Source organism: Chinchilla lanigera, unplaced genomic scaffold (assembly GCF_000276665.1).
Source record: "Chinchilla lanigera isolate Chin_1 unplaced genomic scaffold, ChiLan1.0 scaffold00013, whole genome shotgun sequence".
Lineage (NCBI taxonomy): Eukaryota > Metazoa > Chordata > Mammalia > Rodentia > Chinchillidae > Chinchilla > Chinchilla lanigera.
Window position 1 is genome coordinate 22941815 of NW_004955414.1, and position 24323 is coordinate 22966137.

General features: G+C 35.8%; 1 long non-coding RNA gene across 1 annotated transcript in view; it reads left to right on the plus strand.

Annotated features, from left to right (window-relative positions):
• Nucleotides 1-1069: 1069 nt before the first annotated feature.
• Nucleotides 1070-24323, plus strand: part of LOC102007107 — a 49780-nt gene continuing 26526 nt past the window's right edge. Inside the window, exon 1 of the long non-coding RNA XR_260189.1 lies at nt 1070-1164. This is a non-coding gene — a long non-coding RNA (uncharacterized LOC102007107). The remainder of the gene's footprint in view (nt 1165-24323) is intronic.

Genomic DNA, 24323 nt, shown 5'->3' on the forward strand with positions numbered 1-24323 from the left:
ATGTAATGATATGTCCTAAGAAGTTCTTTTTTCATCTTGGCTGTATGAGGTTCTATATGTCTTGTTTACCTGTATATTTAATTCTTTCCCCGTACTTGAGAAGTTTTCTGCTGTGATTTCTGCAAACAGATTGTTTATGCCATTTGTGGCACTTTTTTTTTTTTTAATTTTTGTCTAACTTCAGTTGATTTTAGGTTAGCTTTGTATCATTTATCAGCTGTTGGATCCAGTTGCCAAGATCCCTTGTTTTCTAGGTATCTCTGAGTATATGGTCAACAACATCAGCCCTATTTTCTATTTCTAATACATTGTCCTCACATTGGGCACTTCTGCTGCCCATACTTTTAATAGAATTTTTTTTATCTTCAAGGATTTCTGTCTAGTGCCTTTTATGGACTCTTAATTTTTTAACTTTTTGTATAGTGCATTGCTGGATGCTCTCTGGCCAGGGTACCACTCTCTATCTCTTTCTCTGTGTTTCTTCCTTGGTACTCTCTTGGTTACTTTCCCCAGAATGGCATTTTTATAACTTGTGAACTTGGTTGAGTCCCAGGGTCACTACATTCAGTATTTGCCAGCAGGGGATGGAGGGGGATCCTGTGCAGGCAGGCACCCACCTGTGGGTGGTGGGCAGTGTGCAGGATGGTCCATGGGCATGACACTTCTGGTGTTTGGAGAAGGAGTGGGAAAATACTTACTTCTAAGTCACTCTGACCTCTTCTCTTCCCAGGTTTCCACTGCTCACAGATGCTGCTCCTTTGTTCAGCTCCCAGGCTGGTTTTCATCCTCACCATATCTGAGCCAGGCCAGGGTCCAGGTGAGTTGCTACCATGAAGCCCGCTTCTGTATTGTCTGTCCCCTTCTTTTATCCCTTGACTATTTGGCACTAATGTGCAGTCTCCTTACCAGCTGTGAAGTACACACAGCTGACTTGGCCCTTGTGACCTCAGGACTTGGGCTCTTTTGGGGTTGGAGGAAAGACCTTTTCTATGCAGTAGCCCTCCCCAGGTAGCTGAAAGAAATAAAGTTGTTTTTTGTTTGTTTTTTTTTTTTTTTTTTTACAGAATGGTAATCAAGTGGATTTCTGCTATAAGGATGAAGAATCATTGGAACCAAAAAGGAAAATGATACGTTGTTGTCTGAGAGCAAGAAGTAGGAAATGAGGTAATGGGGGGACTATGGTTAAGGGCATGGGCTTATGACCCCTCCAGGGCAGCCTTGTGCATTACATATTCATGTATATGTAAATATCTCCTTATTAGATCTTCAAAAGGTTTCCTTTTTGTTATTCCCAGGATCAGAAATGTTGGATCGTAAAGTATAAAACCCTTCGTAATTTCTCCACATGCTACCAGATCTCTCTCCAAAATGATTGTACTATTTTATATTCCTACCAAGAGAACATAAAAATTCCCCTTTTACCACGCTCAGATTCCACTTTTTTGTTACTCTGATTAATATAACGTGGTATCTTGCTGTTTTAATTTTCATTTCTCTAATTGCAAGTTAGTTCAAGAGCATCTCCACATAGTCAGTGTTCCCTTTCCTGTAAATTGCTTTTCTTTGCTCATTTTTTCTATTTAGTTTGGTTTCTATTAAATTCTACCTATATTATGGATCTTAAAATGTGTCCATTAATCTTGTAATTTAACTATTTACATGTTGGTCTTTCATTTATCTGGTCATAAATTCATCTTTATAAGTTAGGGTGCTAATTCTGTTTTTCTTGATAGAATAAACCTGTTTCCCCAACAAGATCTACTGAACAATTCTTTTCCCCACTGCTACTGTACTGTATATGAAGTTATAGCTACAAAAATCTATAACTATTTTTGGGTTTTCTGCTCTCTCTCATTTTTATTTTGCCATTCTTACCTTACTTGACTATGTAAGGGTCTTATGCCTAGTGGGGGATGTCTCTCCTTTTGTTTTGTTTTCAAAAATGCTTTATCTGTTTGTAGATCTTTATTAGTATATATTTACCTTTCTTGTTATCTCATACATATTTTATTTTCTGATAGAAGTGCAAGAAAATATCTTTGTAACTTTGAGATAGAAAATACTTTTTTAATAAGACCAAACAGTACCAATGGGTTTAACTACATCAAAATTAAGAATTATTTTTTAATGAAGGCTACCATAGACAAAGGAAACAGATGAATTATAATCTGGAGGAAGAGATTTTCAACTCTAACTGAAAATACTACACATTTTATATATATACACACATATACATATATATGGATATATGTATATACTGTTTTTTCCAAAGGAAGCCAGAAATATAATTTTCATATGCACTCTCCAAATTATAAATCATTTCCAAATGGTAAAGTTTCAATGACTATATAAATTCTGATTAGGCTCATAAGCCAATTATTTGATATATCTGAACAGATGTAGACTCGCAGGCATTAAATTCCACCTGCATACATGAAGCTTCTAGTTCAGTCTTAAACTCATATTCTTAAATATGAATGGACAACTCTGAATCATCAGATATTTAAGGAGTGCCTGCAGCATGACTAATGTAGATATACTGAAAAATCCAACCCTTGGGAAACAGAGTTAATTCTGGAAACAGAAGACCAGTTTAATTGTATCACGTATGTCAGTCTCTTTTTCCAGGTATAAAAACTATTTCTAAGTGTCTAGACTGAGTTTTTGGTCAGAAATAGAGTCCTTATTGGCCAGTTGTATTTATGGAAAATTAGGTATTTATTCTAGAATGTAATTGACATTGCAAAATCTTACCGTGTTCATAGATTGGTCACTTCTGACTGTCTATACTGTCTGCAGAATTAAGTGTCATCATACCACCACAGAGTGCTCAGGTGAATGACAGAACTATGACAAATTGAATTCTTGTGAGAAACACCACTGTGTCAGTGCTACGCATTGTTCTTTTGGAGACACATTGGGCTCTATAGGCCTAAGACAGGATTTGATGACAGGTATAAAAGTGATTAACAAGGAGAAATTTGAGAAAAAGAACAACTCTTCCCTGTATGAAAGTGTCCTGATGACAGGACACTTTTTGTTGCTTTTGCATTATATTATCCTAGTATATTTTTAGAACTGTGTAAAAAGGAAATGTCAATTCTTTCATAGCCTCTTCTATTTTTCTAGAATAATAAGACAGAATAAGGCCAAGAGCAAATATTTTATTATAATATGCTATATGCTTTTAAGGAATAATTAGAGTGAATCATGGTCTTCCTTAGTTTGAAATAGAATCTTATCAAGGAGTTCAAGATTTGTGAAATCTGAGTTCATTCTTCTTTCTTTCTTTCTTTCTTTCTTTCTTTCTTTCTTTCTTTCTTTCTTTCTCTCTCTCTCTCTCTCTTTGTTTCTCTGTTTTTCTCCTTTCTTTTCCTTTCTTTCTTTCTTTCTTTCTTTCTTTTTCTTTCTTTCTTTCTTTTCTTTCTTCTTTTTCTTTCTTTCTTTTCAGACAAGTGGCCTTAAACTTGTTATGTAGCCCAGGCTAACCTCAAACTCAAAATCTTCCTGCCTCAGCTTCCCAAGTACTGGGAAGGTAGGCATGTACCACCATGCCCAGCTGGGAATTACAAATATTTAAAAATGTCTTGCTCAGGTATTACCATGATAGCCAAAACGTGGAAAACCACCGAAATGTCCACCAACCAAAGAATGGACAAACAAAACATGGTATATAACCAGCTATATAATGGACTATTATTTGGTCATAAAATAGGAATGGCATGGTTTTAGGATTCTGGTTCTACATATTAGGAGCTTGGAAGTCTCTGATGCATCCCAACAACAGGTAAAAAGCCAAAAAAAAAAAAAAATCAACAACTTTGCTTAGACCCTAAGACAGGTGACTGGTGCCCCCATATTGGAACTTCCCAGAGTGGACACCCAAGTGCAGAGACCTTGAGGGGAGCCAGTGCCAGGGACAGGAGTTGCTGGGGGCTCCATGTACATCAGGAGGTAAAAGCTCCAGGGACTTCAGTGATCAGACAGCCATGCATGTGGTGGGTTTTACCTCCAAACACTCCAGAAGGTTCTCACAGTGAGTTCAGCAAAAAACTCCTTCCTGCCAGTGGCAGGCACAGGGAAACAGGAAATCTGAGTTTTTAATGGAAAAGTTTGAATAGAAGAACTTGGCTAGAGTTTTTTTTTGTCGTTTTGAGACAGGGTCTCACTATGCAGGTCAGTCTGGCCTTGAGCTCACTTTGTAGCCCAGGCTGGCCTCAAACTCACAACGATCCTCCTGCCTCAGCCTTCAGAGTGCTGGGATTACAGGAGTGTGCTACCACATCTTGATCTTGGCTAGAAATTTTGGCCATTTGCTTTTTAAATTAAGCTTTTTATCCTTAATGACTCTTTGAGCAACTAGGGTCCATATTTCTCCACTCAAAACTATTTAATACTTTAGAGTTTTCTGAAATTTGTTTACCTAAAATATACTGAGCAACTACCAAATCCATGGCCTAGGGTAGTATAGAATAGGATAGGATAAGGGAAGGATACAAAGGTAAATTGGTTGTAGGCTTTGCCTTTATACTTTCCACATGCTTGTATTCACCATGCCTAAAGCCACTGGTCATTGCAATTGGGTTCAAAAATTATATGTTATACTTTCTTCACAATGGAATAATGCTGTGGAGTTGTACTGCCTGAGTTCAAATTAGCTCTACAATTTAATAGTTCTATGACCTTATGTAAATTATGAATCATTTCTATTTTGTAGCAAAAATAGTACACATAGAGTTTTGTGAAATGTATAAGTTGTTGTGAAGATAAAATGCAATAGTACTTGTAAAGGGTGGAGGAGTGTCATATTCTATAGACACTTAGGAATTTTCTTATAATCACTCACTGAAATAGATTCTGTTATGCTTGTTTGATATAAAGCAAACCAAAGTTTAAAAGGAATGACTAACTTAAGAATCCACAAAGCTAGAACTGAACTTTTATTCATGATTCACATTGCAAACAGACTTATGGAATTTTCAGAGGGAGTACATTTTCATATGTTCTGTGTCATTATGGCACTGTGGCCCAGTTCTGAGTCTGTAAAAATCTAATCTCCATAATCCTTGGTGCGTCTTATGAATGATTGGGATTTTGAAGACTCAAGCCCCAGAAAGTGATTAACAAGGAGAAATTTGAGAAAAAGAACAACTCTTCCCTGTATGAAATTCTGAAGTATTTGAAGCCCATACTCTTCTTGTATCTTCCCTTTAGCCCACAGGCCTGACCTTGCATGGGGAAGCCCTGGGTGTAATTTAAAGAAAATCTTTGCACTAAACTTCTTTCTTTTTTCTTTTCTTTTCTTTTCTTTTTTTCACCACCACGCCCAGCTAAACTTGTTTCTTGAGAGAGTCAATTGGCAAAAACCCCAGAAAGACATAAATTGGCTTTTAGAAGCTAACACCCTACTGTAGCTTGATTTAGTCAACTTGCTTTCCTAACACTGAAGGAGCAAAAGAAGTTTTGTTGGATTAAACTGCTAGAGAAGAATAGAGTGAGGAAAACAATGGCATTATTCAATGCTAAAATAAAAATTATGGTCTTGTGAGTGAGATTTATTGCTATTTCATATTTTAATACTCTTGTAAATGCTGTTTTATTTTTGTTTGTCAGCATGAAGAGGAAGTACAGTTGCTTTTCAATAAACTTCATTAAGTAAATAAATTAAATAAAACAAAATAAAAATTATGGTTGCATAGTCCATCAGAACAAAGGAGAGCGTAGTGAGATTGAATGAGGCACCAATATGCTGGAAAAATTGTCTTTCTACACGCCAAAGACTAAACCCAGACCCAAATCCTTTACCGTGCACTAAACTAAAATTAAAATGGATCTAAATATTAAAACAGAAACATTAAATCTATTGGAAGAAAGAATAAATAGAACTCTTGAAGACATAGATGTAGGCAAAGACTTTATGAACAAAACCCCAGTCACACAGGAAGTAGCACAAAGACTCAACAACTGGGATCTCATCTTACTAAAAAGCTTTTGCACAGCAAAAGAAATCATCAACAGAGTGAGGAGACAGCCCACAGAGTAGGAAAAAATTTTTGCTAGCTCTTCCTCAGACAAAGGACTAATACCTAGAAGTAGTATCTAAAATAAAGAGCTCAAAAAAATCAAACCTCCCAAATTCAAGACTTAAGAAATGGGCATCTAAAATGAATAAATACTTCTCAGATGAAGAAGTACAAAGGGTAAATTAATAGTGAAAAAATGTTCAATGTCACTGATTATTCAAGAGATGCAAATTAAAACAACACAGAGATACGATCTCACACCAGAAAGAATGGCTATTATCAAGAGATCAACCACTAACAAATGTTTACAGGGCTGTGGGGGAAAAGGGACCCTTCTCCACCATTGGTGGGACTGTAGACTGGTACAACCACTATGGAAATCAATGTGGAGATGCCTCAAGAAGCTAAACTAGAGGTTCCATTTGACCCAGGTATTTTTCCTTCTTGGCATCTTCTGGAAAGAATTGAAAGCATCGTAATATATATTTACGTATATTTATAGTAGCAAAATTTGTAGTAGTTAAATCTTGAAAACAGCTCAAATGCCCATCAACTGAAGAATGGATAAAGATGTGTGGCTTTAAAAATACAATGCAGTACTACTCTGCCATAAAGAAAGATAAACTTATGAAATTTATAAGTAAATGTATATACCTTGAAACCATACCTTTAAATGAAATAAATCAGACACGTTTAAATATTGTATTATTTCTCAATGTATGGTGTGAGAAACTGAAAGAGTAAATAAAGCCCAAAATGTACAATAGATATTGGGAAATAGGAAGAAAATGTTCAATTGGGAAGGGGAGCAAGGGAGGGGAAAAGAAGGGAAAAGAAAGAAGAGAATAGAAGGAAGAATGGAAACAAAGCTTTTGTAAATTAGGAGGAGAGGGAATTGAGGAAAAAAGAATCAAGATATATCATGGACAGGTACAAATTCCCTATGATCAATGTGATCATTATATGTCTTTAAAATGTACCAATATAATTAATTTAAATAAAAAATATAAAAAAGAAAGTGGCACCAATTGAATAATAAAGAGGTACAGACTGAAGGGAAGTTACATAGGCAGGAGTTATTTGCAGGTGGAAATAGGGGAGAAGGCACAGAGTGATCGCTACTCAGTGTGGCTCTCAGGTCAGCAGCAGGCGTCACCTCGAGTTTGTTAGTAATGCACCATTTCAGACTCAGTGTGTAACTAGAACCTGCTTTTAACAAGATTCCTGAATGACTTAAATGCACATTAAAATTTGAGACGTGAACATCAAAGGTACACAGATGGCATAATGAGAAAAATACTCGGTTGGGGGATGGAATGGGGCAGCCTAATGGATGAAAAAGAGATACATGTACATATATATCCAAAAAGCTACTGGGAGAGAGTTGGTCATGGAGTAACTTGTAAATAGAGCTGATTGTGAACTATGTATTAGTCTCCACTCAGGATCTCAGAGCCTTAGTGATGAGATAAAGCATGGGAGTTTCTTAAGGAATGAAGTTGTTGGAGATTTTTACAAGATTCTAATAGTATTAGGTATTACTTTGATTCTCAGCTTTTGATGCTTAATGTACACATCCATCCTTTTTAAATTGGGGAAGCTAACTATTATAGGGATGTATGCAGAAGTGTTTTAAAGCTGGAAGTCACTCCCATCAACATGGACTCTCAACGTTCTTATTTCTTAGCCACGTTCTCCAACTACTTGTTCATGGACCCATTTGCAGGTCCCACTGACTCTGAGCACCCCTTGGATATGCTCCCCTCCCCAGGGTGTGTCCTTGACTATCTCTTCTTTCTTGTCACAGACCATATGTCTCTAGGTTGTATCCTGTGGTGTGGATTCCACTTTCACCAACACACGGGTGACTCTCCGGTTTATCTTCAGTCTTTGGTCTCTGGGGCCTCGGACCTACTGCTCAGTTTACATATATTACTGGATATTGAACAAACAACTCAAACGGCTGTGGACTATTTGTTCCCATCCCACCCTACCCTCCTAACCCATACATTGAAATCCGAACCTCCATGCCTGGCAAGCAGAAGGTCATGAGTTTGATTCCTGGTACCAGAAGAAAAACAAAAACAAAAACAAAAAAAAGAAATCCTAACCTCCAATGTGAAAATAGTAGGAAATGGGGCCTCTAGGGGCTAACTAGAAGACAGAATCTTCATGAATGAGATCGGTGTCTATATGAGAAGGAACACAAAAAAAGTGTTTTCTTTCTATACTATGCAAGGGCACAGTGAAAAGATTACCCTTTGTAAACTAGGAAGAGATCCTTTACCAGAACTCAACCACCCTGGCACTCTGATCTTGGACTTCCAGTTTGTAGAACTATGAGAAATAAATGTTTAAGTCAGTTTGTGGTGATTTGTTACAACAGCTCAGGTGACTAATACAGACTCATAGAATTCATCCTTTGTCCCAGAAATCCTCCATATTTACTTTCTGTGTCACTACCATGAGCTCGGTCCTCTAGGCAAGAATCATAGTTCTCTCTTTACATTGCTACTTTTCATACACTCCCCATTTCTAATCCCCATTATAACATTGATTCTGTCTTCCTAATGCTTCTTGATCTACCTTTCAATTCACATGTTGCCAGAATTCAGTGCTTTCTTGGTCTTTTCCCTGAAATACAAATATTCCTCATTTAATGACTTATCTGTTTAAGATTGTTTGGATTTATGATCTCCCACTTGGACTTATGACTAACTCTCTCTCTTTTTTTATACAGTGTCCTTTATATAGTAATTTTTGCTGATTCTACTGTACAGTTTATGTTCTGTTATACATTACAGTACTGCTTGTAAGAGTTATGCAAATAAAAGAAAGTCATCAAGTTGGAGTTTTCTTTGACCATTTCTTTGTTCTGAATATTGTAATGTACATACTATATGCAATTCCTCATTTAACAAGCAATTCATTGAATGACCTAGTCCTGAGAACAGAACTTAGTTGTTAAATGAGGAATATTTGTATTCCAGTAGCGTCTTTAATTGTCTCCCATCCTCACTCTAGCCCTATTTAATTTTTAATCTCAGTGTTACAGATGGAGTGACATTTCTAAAATGTCAACTTTTAGAACTAGGATATCTTCCAGGCTAAACTAGACAATAGCTCCTCATTTCCTATTGAATGCTGCTTTATATCTCATTGCAACTCTGTATAACCATTGACTTCTGCTTAAAATTTCCTGAATAGAAAAAATCTGTTTTATGACATTGTTCCCTAACTTCCCACTTCCTGTCTCCCCACAGTTATTTTGAGGGCTGATCTTGGATCATCACTCACAGATTCCAATATTCAATCCTAAGGCCCTGGTCTATATATATTATTGTACATATTCTTTCAGTACATTGCAAAAATCAAGTCTATTTCTATATGCTGTGGAGGCACTCAGGATCTAGGAGATATCAATGGCTAATGGAGTCCTATGGGGCTAGGGCCAAGCACACATTGTTTGTAAATATCTAGGAAAATTACCAAGTAAGTAAAAATCAAGAGTAATGAGAATGAGGTTTCTCATCGTCAGAAAAGGTATCAAACATTAAAAGGGTGAAAGTTAGAATGGAGTGTTAGATTGGAGTTTTAGGCCTCAGTTATGTTGAACTTACTGGTCTACCTATCTAACAAAGACATAGACACAGCAACTTATGATGTACAGATGTGGATGAGTGGAAGGATGGATGAATGTGTGCATATTCTATCTGCTGAGAGAGCCTAAAACTAATGACATTCTGTTAGCAAAGAACAGACTTAGTGCCCAGATCTTGGTTATTAAATATTTTTCTCCAAGAAGAGAAACCAGGACTTCTTAGAAAAATGTTTAATTCTAAACATTAGGACAAGGAGAGCACAAGATGAACTCTAAAATGTTTCTGTTATAAAGCAAGGAAGTGATAAAAAAATGGGAACTTACCAAGAGGACACAGTACTCAACTTGATGGGCAGGATTCTTAGATCATCAAGTAGATAACAATAATATATTGATTAAAATAAAAGTGATAGGGGCTGGGGATTTAGCTCAACAGCACAGCGCCTGCCTGGCAAGCGCAAGGTCGTGAGTTTGATTCCTGGTACTGGAAAAAAAACAAAACCAAAAATAATGGTCATAGAATCCATAGTGAGATAAATTAACAACATAAATATGAGAGGAGCTCTTCTTTATAGTATAATACCAACTAATATAGGAAGTATTGTAGAAAGTTACTCATTACCAAACATCAAAATAATTTCTTAGGAATCATCAGTAGACTATAAAAATGGTAAAGAGTTGAGGAATACGGTGTTTATGCATTCTTCTCAGAGGATCTCCCATGTAAGGTAGTTATTAATATAAAATCAAGCCTATATATATTTATAGTGAAGGAACTTAGCCATCAATACCTTAACCCAGTAATGAATACCACTATGAATAGTAAAAATCAACATTGTGTTCCTTGATACGATCTCCTGAAAAGAACACAGTATCATTTCTGTGTCATTCCTGCCAAGCCCCATAACCCAAATTAATATTAAGGAAGCATAAATAAACTTAAGTTGAAGAGAAATCTACAAAAACAACTAGCTTGTACTCTTAAAAGCATGAAGGTGAAAAATATACCGAGGAGCTATTTCAGACTGAAAAAAAAAAAGAATTGACAATGAAATATAATACTATCTCAGATGGATCTTGGACAAAATATCCTTGTACTTCCCTTTGATATAAAGTACATTATTAGAAACATTTGTGAAATTTGGATGAGGCTTGTAGATTACATGGTCTCAGTGTTAATGTACACAATGTTATCATTATACAGGAGAGTACACTATAGGAAGTACAAGTAATGGATCATAATGCCTGCAACTTTTTCTCAACTGGTTTGGAAAGTGTGTGTGTGTGTGTGTGTGTGTGTGTGTGTGTGTGTAGGGAATGTGTGGAGAAATTCTTTAATAAAGAAATTGTTCCAAGCGTTAACATCTGGGAAACATGGATGAATGCATACTGGAGTTCTTTCTATTATTCTTGGAATCCTGTCACTTTGAAATTATTAGAAAATATGATTTTTTTACGATCATTATTTCTCTACCACATCTTTGTATCCTATTTTCTTTTTTGACTTCAACTATTTTCTAATGATCTCCCAAAGGCACATGGAAGTAAATTTATAAAGCACATTAAGTGCAAAAAGTATATTCATTAAATGCACAAGTGCTAAAACATGATTGGTAACCTTTTGGACTCCTTGACTCAAACTGCTTGAATTTAAAATCCCATATTATATGTGGTTTTCAGGCAAAGCACTTAACCTCTCATGTCTGTTTCCTCATGTGTAAAGGGGAAATATTAAAAATGCTCACTTCATGACTGGGACAGTAAAGTCATGTGCTACAAGTAAAGTACTTAGTGCAGTTTCTAGTGCATGGTAAATAAATAAGGAGTTCTGAGAGAGATTGCTGCTGAAGAAAAGCTGGATTTGTAGCATTTTATTTACTGGAATCCATGTAGAGCTCTGAGTGGCAGACAGTCTTAGAGAACCTGTCATATTCTTGCAGTATAGAATTAAATCAACATCTCCAAGCCATGAAAATGTAAAATGTTTGATACAGAAAACTGAGCAAGTCACCCTTATGTGAAGATTTTAATTAATTATAATAATGTGTGGGTTTTCTTAACAGCTTAAAACCACTGCCACCATTGGCCAGAATCATCAAACAATAGGGAAGATGGGAGAAAGGGAGAGGCAGGTGTTTTTACTGAGACCCAGAAAAGAACAAAGCCTGGGTACTTCAGGCAATGCCTGACAGTGTTTCCAGGAGCTATTTAGAAACGTATTTTAAGAAGTATTGGATTTTATCAGCTCATCCAGTGAAGCAGAAAATGCTCAGCTTGCTTGTGATGCTTGTGGAATACAAGAAATTTATCTGCACCAGAGCATAGAAGTGTAGAAAATGAAATACAAGAAAAAAAAATACTGGATGAGGGACAAACACAATTAAAATTGCATGATCTTAGCTCTCATTCCAAAATAAAGTCCTCTCCAAGAGATGCTCAACATAGATTGTCTTTGAAAGTTGTGGGAGTCAAAAACACTAGTTTTAGATCATCATGTCTGCCTGTGAATCTTGACTTTGTCACTTTATAATCGTTTGTGGTTTTGGATAAACTATGTACCCTCTCAAATGAGGTGATGTTAAGCTTATCACATGTATTCAGTAAATATTTACTGCTCTTTTTCTGATAGGAAGCATAAAGCAACAAAATAGACAAAAGCTGTAAGAAAAAGTTTCTATTTATCTTTAAAGATTGTGAATACTATTGTACTTTTGTTAATTGTTTGTTTGGTTTTTTTGTTTGTTTGTTTTTCTCCGGTACCGGGAACCGAACTCACGACCTTGCGCTTGCCAGGCAGGCGCTTTGCCGCTGAGCTAAATCCCCATCCCCAATACTTTTGTTAATTGTTATCTTAACTTTGAAATAACTATAAATGCACATGTAGTTGTAAAGACACAGGGATATCAGTGTAGAGCACTTTCGTTTAGTGTACTCTGTTGAGAGTACCCCTACTCAGACTCTGTTCAGCGCTATTCTTTTCTCCATTTCTATAATTTATTTTTAAAAAAGTTTAACTCTGTTAAGCATTAATTCTAGAAGTCTTTTGGTGGAATTTTTGGGTCTTTTGTATAGAGGATCATGTCACTTGAAAATGATGATAATTTGACTTTTCCCTTTCCTATACATATTGCTTTTATTTCATTTTCTTGCCTATTTTCTCTGGCTATTGATTCAAGGACCATGTTGGCAAGAGTGGTAATAGTGGATATCTTTGTCTTGTTTCTGTTTTTTAGAGGGAAAGTTTTCTCTTTTTCCCAATTTAGTATGATACTGGCCATTGGTTTATCATAAATGACTTTCACTAATCTGAGATAAGATCCTTCTATGTCTCTTTTCTTCAGGATTTTTATCATGAATAGATACTAGATTTTGTCAAAGGCCTTTTCTCTTGATTGAAATGATCATGTAATTTTTGTCCTTATTATACTTACATCGTGTAATACAGAGAAACAGAAAAGGAACCTGCCTCATCCAGAAAGAACCAAGCCCCAGGTGTGGCCTCATTTTGACAAGATGCTCTCTGGAAAATCAACTCCCTCTGTTAGATCAGCATTAATCCTTCCTGAGAATGGTGCCCTCGTGACCCAATTACCATGCAGTAGTCCTACCAAACTGTACCATCTCAATACTGCCACACTGGGTACCAAGCTTCCATCCCATAAAGCATAATAACCTTTATGAAATACATGCATCAAAGGATGATGAAGTAGTAAATTAAGAACAGAACTTTATTGAACAGAGGCGTAAGCAAGTACACATTTCCAATCAGGACACACCCTAGTCATATCAAAACCATTTTATATGATTAAAATGTGTGTTTTAAAAATAGCATGCTGGCTGATATTTGGAAAACATATTAAAGGGAGGTAATATACATTTAGAAAGACAATCTGCAAGGCTATAGGAATAAGACTACTTATTGGAATAGGTAATTGGTAACAGTGGCTGGACTTAGACCCAGGGTGACATGGTGAAAATGAAGTTTAGAGAAACTTCTGTTAAAGAACTTTAAATTTATTTAGGAAGCAAAGTTGAGTACACATTTTGATGCATTCGATATGAGGCTTTTAACAGAAAGGGAGAAATCTTTCTTAGTTGTGTACTTCTCGGAATTGGGTTAGGATCTTTTCATATATATTGCTGTGAATCCTTGGACCACCATGACAGGCCTTCTCACTTGAGATAGAAAATGCCTGCTTATCCTGTGTATTGTAAGCTTGATGTCTTGATTGTTGTTATAGCTATAGTACCATGTATAGTACACAGTAGGTTCTAGAATTTTTTCAAGAAAAGAAATTTAGAGACTTTGTAGTGGAGTTGAAATGATGTTAATGTGTATTCAGGAAAGGAAAAATAGCTTTCAATATGAAAAGCAATAAGCTATCCTCAATGTTTAAATTTGGCTCTGTTGCAAATATTTAAATGTTCAGAGAGGTAGCAAGCATGTTTCATATTTCAGTATTGTCCATTGTCAATTAAAGCAAAGCAAACAGCAGTTCCAGTTTGTGTTGTCCCTGAGGAAAAAAACTAGGGCATTTAGCACCACGTCCCTTTTTGTATTCTCAAGACTCTTGACAACTCAAGGGGACAGTGTAAGCATGTCTACACCAGACTGTAGATATTATCTTTTTTTAAAAATGCAGTTTACTGGTATATTTTAGTTATACATAGTCATCACATTCATCATAGGGAATGTGTAGCTGTACATAACATAACTACATTCTTCTTTTTCCCATTCCATTACCCTTCCTTCAATTCCTCTTCCTCTCCTTGTTTACGACAGCTTTATCTCCAATTTTTCCTTCTTTTCTCTTTTTTCTCTTTCTTCCTCCCCTTCCCCCTCCCCATTCCCTACTGCCCCTTCCCATTTGCACATTTTCTTTCTATTTCCTAATATCTATTATACATTTTGGTCCTTATTTACACTTTCAGTTTCTCACACCAGGGAAACAATGCAGTATTTACACATGTGTGTCCAGTATATTTTACTTAAGAGTATGGTCTCAAGGTGTATCCATTTACCTAGAAATGTCTGGAGTTTATCCTTATGGCAGAATAGTAGTCCACTGTATATATTAAAAAAAAAAAAAAACCACATCTTCTTTATCCATTCATCAATTGATGAACATTTGAGCTGCTTCCAAGTTTTAACGATTACAAACTGTGCCGCTATAACATGGGTGTGCATATATTGCTGTGATGTGATGTTTTTAATTCTTTTGGAAAGATACCAAGAAGGAGAACAGCTGGGTTGAATGGAACCTCTAGTCCTACTTTTTTGAGGAATCTCCACACTGATTTCCACAGTGGTTACACCAGTCTACACTCCCATCAACAGTGGAGAACTGTTTCGTTTTCCCTACAGCTCTAGCAGCATTTGTTATTGGTTGATTTCTCAATGAGGCATTCTTGGAGTGAGATGGAATCTCAGCATTTTTTCAGTTTGCTTTTCTCAAATGACCAGTGATGCTGAATATTTTTCACATATTTGTTTTCCATCTGTACTTCTCTGAGAAGTATCTCTTTCAGGTGCCCATTTTTGGCTTTGGGACTTTAAATTTGGGGTGTTTGCTTTTTTTGAGTTTTTATATATATTCTAGATAGTAGTCCTTTGTCTGAGGAACAACTGGAAAAATTTTTTCCCACACTGTGGGCTGTTTCTTTAGTGTTAGTGATTTCCTTTGCTACAGAAAAGCTTTTTAATAAGATGAGATCCCAATTGTTGACTCTTTCATATTTCCTGCATGACTGAAGTTTTGTTCATAAAGTCTTTGTTTATACCACTGTCTTAAAGAGTTCTACCTATTCTCTCTTCCAGCAGATTTAATGTTTCTGCTTTAATATTTTTCTTTGATCCATTTCAATTTTAGTTTAGTGCATGGTGAAAGATACGGGTCTAGTTTTAGTCTCCAGAATTTGGAAAGTCAATTTTTCCAGCACCATTTATTAAGGAGGCTATCTTTCTTCCAGTGAATGTGTTGGCACTTTTGTCAAAGGTAAGGCAGCTAAGTATGTCTGGAGCTCTTTCTGCATCTTCTAATCTGTTCACTGATCCTCGAGTCCTTTTTTCCTCAATCCTTTTTTTTTTTTTTTTTTTGCTAGTATAATGCTGTTTTTATCACAGTAGATTTGTACTATAATTTCAGGTCATGGATTTTGATGTCCCCTGCCTTCCCTTTGTTGCCTAGAATTATCTTTGTTATTTTACATCTCTTTTGGTTTCAAATTAATTTTGGGATTGTTCTCTCTAATTCTGTGAGATATATTGTTGGAATTTTGATCAGGATTGCATTAAATCTATATAACAATTCTGGAAGCATGGCCGTTTTTACTGTATTGGTTCTTCCTACCCAAGAGCAAGGGATACCTTAACCATTTTCTGATATCTTCTTCAATCTCTTTTGAGTACTGTAGTTCTCAAGGTGGAGATCTTTCACTTCTTTCATTAGATTAATTCCTAGATTTTTTTTGGATGTTATTGTGAAAGATGTTGTTTCCTTAATCTCTCTCTCTCAGTGAGTTTGTTATTCATGTACAGGAAGGCTATTGGTTTTTGAGTGTTGACTTTGTATCCAGCTACACTAAATTTGGTTATTAAATCTAGCAGTATTATGATGGAGTTTTGGGGTCTTCTATGTAGAATATCATGCTACCCACAAATAATGATAATGTAACTTCTTCCTTTCCTATCACTATTCCTTTCATCTCTTTCTCTTATATAATTGCCCTGGCTAATGTTTTCAGAACTATATTGAATAACAGTAGTGACAGTGACATAGTTCTCGTGTTCCTGATTTTAGAGTGAAAACTTCCTGTTTTTTGTCTATTAAGTATGATGTCGTCTATTGGTTTGTTGCAGATGGCTTTTTATCAGATTGAGATAAAGAACATCAGGTCCAATTTTCTGTAGGTAGGGTTTCTATCATTAATGGGATTTTGTCAAATGCTTTTTCTGCAACTATTGAGATGATCATATGATTTTTGTCTTTGGCTCTGTTAATATCATATATTACCTTTATTTATTTGCATATGTTGAATCATCTCTGCATCTCTGGGATGAATCCTACTTGGTCATGGTACATAATCTTCTTGATGATTTGCTGCATTCTGTTTGTCAGAATCTTGATGATTTTTACATATATGTTCATTAGAGAGATTGGCCTTTTTCTTGGTTGGGTCCTTCTCTGGTTTTGGTGTCAGGGTAATACTTGCTTCTAGGGATGAATTTGGGAGTATTGCTTCCCGTTCAATTTCATTAAAGATTTTGAGAAGTAGTGGTATTAGGTTTTTTTTAAACTTCTTGTAGAATTCAGCAGTGAACCATCAGAGCCTGGACTTTTCTTTGTTGGTAGATTTTTAATTATATCTTCAATTTAATTGATATTGGTTTACTTAGAATTTTTATATCTTCCTGATTCAGCTTTGATAATTCATATGTATCTAGCAATCTGTCCATTTCTTCTGCATTTTCCATGTTTTAGAATACCAGTTCTGAAAGTAGGTATTGATGATCTTCTGGATTTCTGGAGTATCTGTTGTGATTTCACCCTTTTCCTTCCTAGTTGCAGGGATTTACAGCTTTTCTTTCCTTTTTATAAGGTTGGCTAAGGGTTTGTCAATTTTATTTAATCTTTCAAAGAATCAACTCTTCAACTTATTGATTCTTTGTGTTGTTTTCTTAGTCTCCATTATATTAATTTCTTGCTTTTTTATTTTAAAGAAAAGTAAAACATAAAAACAATGGCATAAAATTTCAAAACAAGATTTTAGGAGAGTAACAGTGGTTAGTATATTGCGTATTGTTATCTTCAAAGTAGTTGATCAGATCACAAGATAGTTACTTACATTATATTAATTTCTGCTCTCAGCTTTATAATTTCCTCCCTCATATGAGCTTTGGGCTTGAGGTGCTCTTTTTATAGAAGCTTGAGGTTCAACATTAAGTTGGCTATTTGAGCTCACTCTGTTTTCCTGATACTGGTATTCACTGCTATAAATTTCTCTGAGAGGATTCCTTTCATTGTGTCCCATAAATTCTGGTCTCTTGTATTGGCATTATCATTTAATTGTAGAAACTGTCTAATTTCTTCTTTAATTTCATCTGTGACCCATTGGTTGTTCAGGAGGATATTGTTTAATTTCCATGTGTTTATGAGGTTGTTGTGGTTTCTTTTGCCATTGCTTTCCATTTTTATTGTACTATGGTATGTTAATATGCATGAGATTATTTCAATTTCTTTGCATTTACTTAAGTATTTTTTTTTGTCTTTTTTGAGACAAGGTCTTGCATGCAGTTTAGATTGGCCTTGAGCTCACTTTTTAGCCCAGGCTGGCCTTGAACTTGAAATACTCCTCCAGCTTCAGCCTCTTGAGTGCTGGGATTACAGGCATGCACCATCACACCTGGTTTAAGTATTTTTTATAGTTTCTTGCCAACCTATTTCACTGCCCAGCACAGATGGGCTGTGGATGGACAAAACTGCATTATAAAGGAGTGCCAGGAGAAAGATTAGAGCAAACACACATAGACAGACACTAACCCTAAAACCTACTAAATGCAACATCTGTTCAGAAGCTTTTTCTAGTATTTATACTCAGAGATCAAGCCAATTCTTGTAACTGCTTCTTGTGGCTAAATTCTAGGTGCTCAGTCTCTAGCCTACTCTGTAATGGAAGAGTATACTGTGCAAGTCTTTATCTAATACACTGCTATTTTCAAGATCCCCTGTTATTTTTTCTTTTGGCTTATCACCTCTTTTTATTGCTCATAAAATATCTATCCAGGTATACTAATCAATGTTTCTAATAATGTGTTTTGTTTTTAAATACTCTTCTGTTCTTTCTTGAATCCTCTGGAATCTTATTTCACAGTTGGTTACACATTTGTTTTTTGCCGTTTATACTGCAGGTTTTCTCCACATATCTGCTAAGCTTTCTTTTGTTTTTTGCTTATTTGTCTCGCCTAGTGTATCAGCCAGTTTCCAAGATAGTCTCTGATTGCTCCTTCTGATGTTATATCCTTGTGTAGTCACCTCCGTCACTCTATCAGCATTGGTTTGACCAGTAGCATATGGCTGAAGTGAGAGTATGCAAATTTGTAAGTTAGGTCATATAAGGCATTGTAGTTTCTCATTGCTTCCTTTTTCACCTACTTTTTTTTAGATTACTAATTTTAGAAGAAGCTAACTATCATGATACAAGGAGTAGACCACCTAGTGAAGAACTGAGAATTCTCATTAACAGTCAGACAAATGATCACAGAAAGAGATCCCTCAGTCCAAATTAAACCTTCATATAACTACAGTCCCAGACAAAATTAGCACTGCAACCACATGAGAGACCCAGAGGCTAATTGACCTCACTAAGCCATTTCTGAATTCTAGAACTTTAGAAATTACATGAGATAATAAATGTTGTTTTAAGCCATTAAGATTTGAAGTGGTTATACATAATTATAATTTAATATAATTATTATAATATATAACTTATAGCTACTCATACTTAAAATAGGAGATGACAGAGCTGACTGGGAGTTCTTTTGTATGTTAATGAGAAGTTTTTCTTTTAATGCGTTTTTGGAAAAGGAGCAAGCTTTGGGGGAAAATAGGGCGTCAGTTCGTTGGTACAACAGTCTCATTAGGTACCGTATGTCTCTTACTTGTTCATTTAATTTCTTTAGAGATTTATTTTCTTGGGATTAAATGTTGATTACCAGATCTCTTTCTGACCCTCATATACACCAAGCTTTAGTTACTTTTTCGGCTTTTAACGTTTCATACTCACCTTCCAGTCATAGGGGCTTTTTTTCCCCCCAGGCGTATGATTTCCTTTTTTGCTCTTTCTTTATAATTGTCTTCAGATTTTGTGTTCCTTCAATTTATTGAATTTTCAGCACCCTTCCATGTTCATTTCATTTGTAGAAATCCTGTATGTTGAAAAAAATTTGTCTGCTGGGACTATCTCCTCTTACATTCCTTTTACCTTCTGTTACTCTCTTTGCTATTTTGTTTATACTAGTCAAAAAGCATTATTCCACCTTTATTTTAGTGGGGTTTAGGGGTTAGGGAGGTCTAAGTATGCTTATTCTCCCATCTTGAACCAGAAGTATTCTGTGCAGCATATTTTATTTTACTTATCCATATATAACTCTTCACTTGGAAAGATTTAAAGCCTGATTCTGCTATTATATATTCTTTTCCAGGAAATCTCAAAGGCTATTAGTTTCCCTTCATTCACTCTTCATGTAGCTGTGCCAGCAGAGTTAATATGCCTGCACTCCATGCTGTCATTCCATTCTCTCAGAACTTTCCTTCAGCCTCCCAAATAATAATAGGTATTTTATCAACCCTAGTGCTCTAGAGGAGTGATCCTTTTCTGTATGATGTCATTCAGTAGGATTAGGCTGGGAAATATCTGGTGATATGGACCTCTAGTCAAGTCTTAGCCTTCCTTGACATAGCTATACAAATGATGTTGGAGGGAATTAATTGCTGCTACCAGGGCTAGCCAGGAAAGTGTAGTGCAAAGTAATGTTTCCCTCCATCTTCCCCTCCAGAAGTGTCCTCAGTCTCCTGAGCTACAAGATTCTCCTTCTTTTGAGTTACTATATTATAACGCTTGACCCCAGAAGAAGAAAATAGAGTTCATAGAATGAAAGAATCCCTGCTCCTGCCTAAACCATAAAGAAAGACAGCTTTGGAAAATAAACTCTTGATATGTACCCAAGTTTCTAAACAAGCTCTGTGTATTTGTTTCATATCAAGGTTTATAAGATAATAATTGCAACTTTGCTATTTTTCCTTTCTGAGGCAGTAGTCCTGTCCATTTCTGAACTAGGTATGGTATCTCTTTTCTCCATGTAGAATGTCAGTAACAAAGACAATTTAAAATTTATTTCTGTGTTATAACCACAATATCACCTCCTCCAGGAAGATGTCTTTTATGTAAAATAGCCAGTGATGATGAAATTCAAGACTCTAGCATGATTTTAAACATGTAGACAAAGTATAATGATAAAGAATATAATACAAATACTATTTGGATGTGTCTGGTCAAGTTTTTAACACTTGAAAGATCTGGCCTTTATGATAATAGCCTTATCGATTTTCCTCTGAAGCTCCAATAAATTTTGCTTTACATGTTTTAAAGCTATATTAATAAGTGCCTATAATGTTAATTTTTAAGTACTTTCACAGTGAATTGAAACTTTTATTAGTTGATGTCACTAAGTTACAATTAAAGTTAAAGATTTATAGGCACATATTAATGTGGATAAATCTTAAAGACACAATGCTGAGAAAACATGCATAATATGGAAGAATATAAACAGTATGTATACCTCTATGCATATAAAATTCACCACCCCCCAATGAACAATATGTTGTTTAGGGATGTGTTACAGATCTACAAAAAAGTGAATTAATTGTGGTAATATATGGGGGAAGGAAGAGGGTTATAATTAGGGAAGAGCACACATAAAGCTTCAAATGTTCTGGTGATGTTAGGTATATTAGGTATGTTTTGTTGGTTTGTGGGTGTATTGTGTATACCCACAAACACATAGGTGTAGGTTTTATTTTATTTATTCTATACATATATGCTATTCTTTTGTAATGATATATTTCATAATGCAAATGATCAAATAATTAAATTAATATATTTAAAGGAGTTTAAACACAATTTTAAGACTTCCCTGCTTGAAATCTAAACCCTCCTCACCTGTGACCCTGAGACATGTGCTTATAAGGTCAGGCTTATTTATCAGGCTATATCCTCAGCAAGAACATCTAGACTTGGATCAGTTGTACCAGGGAGACTTTTTCACACCAACATTTATGACCATGTTTCAAACATTTAATCTTCTATTTCGACAAGAACATTTCTACTGAATTTTCAAACCTAAAGATATCCCCAGCCTCATCTCTATTTTCTTCCTATAGTTAGTCTTGTGCATTAGTTCCTAGTCACATAACCTGTAAAATAACAGCTAAATTGGAATGCTTACTTAGAGCTAGGATTTGTGTATTACGACTTGCAGGTGTTAATTTAAACTTTACAACAGTCATTGAAATGCATAGTATTACTTTTCTCCACTTCATAGAAGAAGATTAAATAACTTCCCCAAGATACTTTACTCTGAAGTGGGTCCAAAATCATATTCTCTAAATCCAAAATCTTCACTCTTAATCACCATGGTCAGGGCTTGCTCTTGATAATTCTGTTTCCAGACTTTGGTCGTGTTTCTGAATTTCAGTCTACAACCTAAACACAAATATCTTCGGTGCCAGCAGCCTCTTTCCAATGCTTCAGAATTCCCAGTATGGATTTTTGTTTTTTGTGTTTGTTTTTTCTTTTTGCAACAGAGTCTCCCTATGCAGTTCAGGCTGGCCTTGAGATCACTTTGTAGCCCAGGCTGGTCTCGAACTCACAACGATCCTCCTACCTCAGCCTCCTGAGTGCTGGGATTACAGGCATGCACCATGACGCCCGGCCCATTATATATTCTTAGTCCCTTATCATCTCACTGTAGATTGCCTCTCATATGAGGCATTTTAGCAGCTCCTTTCATACTGTCTCTTTGCCTGAAACTCAGTGTTTCTCAATATCACTGTGGGCCTCGCTTGACAGCCACTATCAGCTAAGAGGGACCCCTCAGTGTCTTCCTGTCTCATCAAGGTCAGTGAATCTGCTGCCAGATTGTGGTTTCTTTTAATAATTGTGTTTATCTTGCTGAATGAGCAACTGTTTTGTCCATGAGTTATGTGCACAATAATAAAATACAAGCCATAAATTATGTGCAAGATAATAAAACAAATTTTAAATCTGATAAGAAGTGAGGAAAATGATGTTTGTATATGAAGATAGATGCCTGCAAGACTACCTGGAAACTGAGCATGTCTGAGCTCTCCTCAGAGCATGTAGGGAAAGCCAGAGGGAGAGAGTGTAGAAGTGAATTAACTGTGACTATTCATAGACCGACCACTGGGTCAGATGAAAGTAGCTGGCTAATTTCTGGCACAGTGCCTGCTGCATAATAGGTGATCAACACCAAATGTTTACTTGTGGAATAAATAATTGAATGATGCACATCTGAGGCAAACATAACTCAGCAGAGACAGGATGTTGTCATGAAAGTGAATGAGAATTAACTGAATATCTGGAGCTAACTCCTGGTTAAAAGGAAAGTCTGGAAGGTCCTTAGTTGCTCTCTGAAATGTAATTGTCCAAAAGTGGGAAAAAAAAAAAAAGAGACCTAGTTACTAAGGGCCTGTGATGGAAAATTTTGTGTCAAATTGACTGGGACCTATGGTGCCCAGATATTTGGTCACATATTATTCTGGGTTTGTCTGTGAGGGTATTTTTAGATAAAATTAGCATTGCATTGGTATACTAAATAAAGCAGATTGCCTTCCCTAAAATATATGGATTATATCCCATCAACTGAAAACCTGAATCAAACAGTAGGGCTGAGAAAGAGAGAACTCCTACCTGACTGCTTGTGGTGGGCCACCAGACTTTTCAACTGAAAGCATAGCCTGCTAACTTACCAGCTGGAACTTACAACATTGGCTCTGGTGGATTCCTGCATGTCCAGCTTATCACTTGGCAAAGTTTATGATTTTACAGCCTTGTAATGAGGCAAGCCAATTCTTATAATAAATCTCTGCTCCCCCTTTGTGTGTGTGTGTGTGTGTGTGTGTGTGTGTGTGTGTGCATATACATGCATGTTTCTCTGTGTATTCACACATATCTCCATATCCATTGGTTTTGTTTCTCTTGAGAACCATGACTAATATAAAGCCTATTTTTTACCAGTAAGCACCAATTTGTTGCTGATGAAGAAAAATTGAGAAAAAGTAAAAGGGTCATACTAGATTTGAAAATGGCAACAGAGAAGTATTTTATGTACATATATTCTAAAAATAAGAAAAAATGATCATATTTCTGTAACTTGAGATTTTAAATGGAATGTTGGCTTTAATAAAAGTATTGGGAAAAATTGATTCAAAATACAGTATACAAAATATACTAGGAGAGGAAAAAAAGGTACATGATGGTACCATGGAGACTGTAGAGGGAGCTGTTTGATCAGCTCAGGTACTTATGGGCAACATAAAGGTGGGAGAAGAGCACACAACCAAATGCTGCTTTGGCATGTTCTATTCACTGAGGAGGGATTTATTAAACAATTGTATGAATAAAGTGAAAATAAAAGGCAATGATAAGAATTAAAAGATGTTCAAGTATGCTAAAATTGCAAAAAGTGCTATGTGGCAAAGAATAGTGGGTGCTTTGTTTTTAGCAATAGGCAAAGCTAAGAAAAATAATGCTTTAATACTTCAGGGATAGAAAGTAAGCACCTTAGTCCTGATTCTGTTCTGTCTTCTCTCTCAAGAAAAATACTAGGCTGAGAAGTGTGACAGGAATTTAGACAGAGAAGAAAATAATGCAGCGAGAAATGATCTTCACAGAGCTCCAGCTCATCCTAGGGCTAGAGCTTATCCTACCTTCTAAGAGAACTCTTAGAAGGTATAAAAATATTCACATATGGCATAGTCATGGTTCAGTCATTTCAATAATCGTTTATTGAACATATATCCTATTCCTGGAAGCAATCAAACATTGGGAATACATAGAGGAAGATAATACATGACAGTCTTCCTGGGAATTTGAGAAATTGCAAAGAATGGAACAGGAGT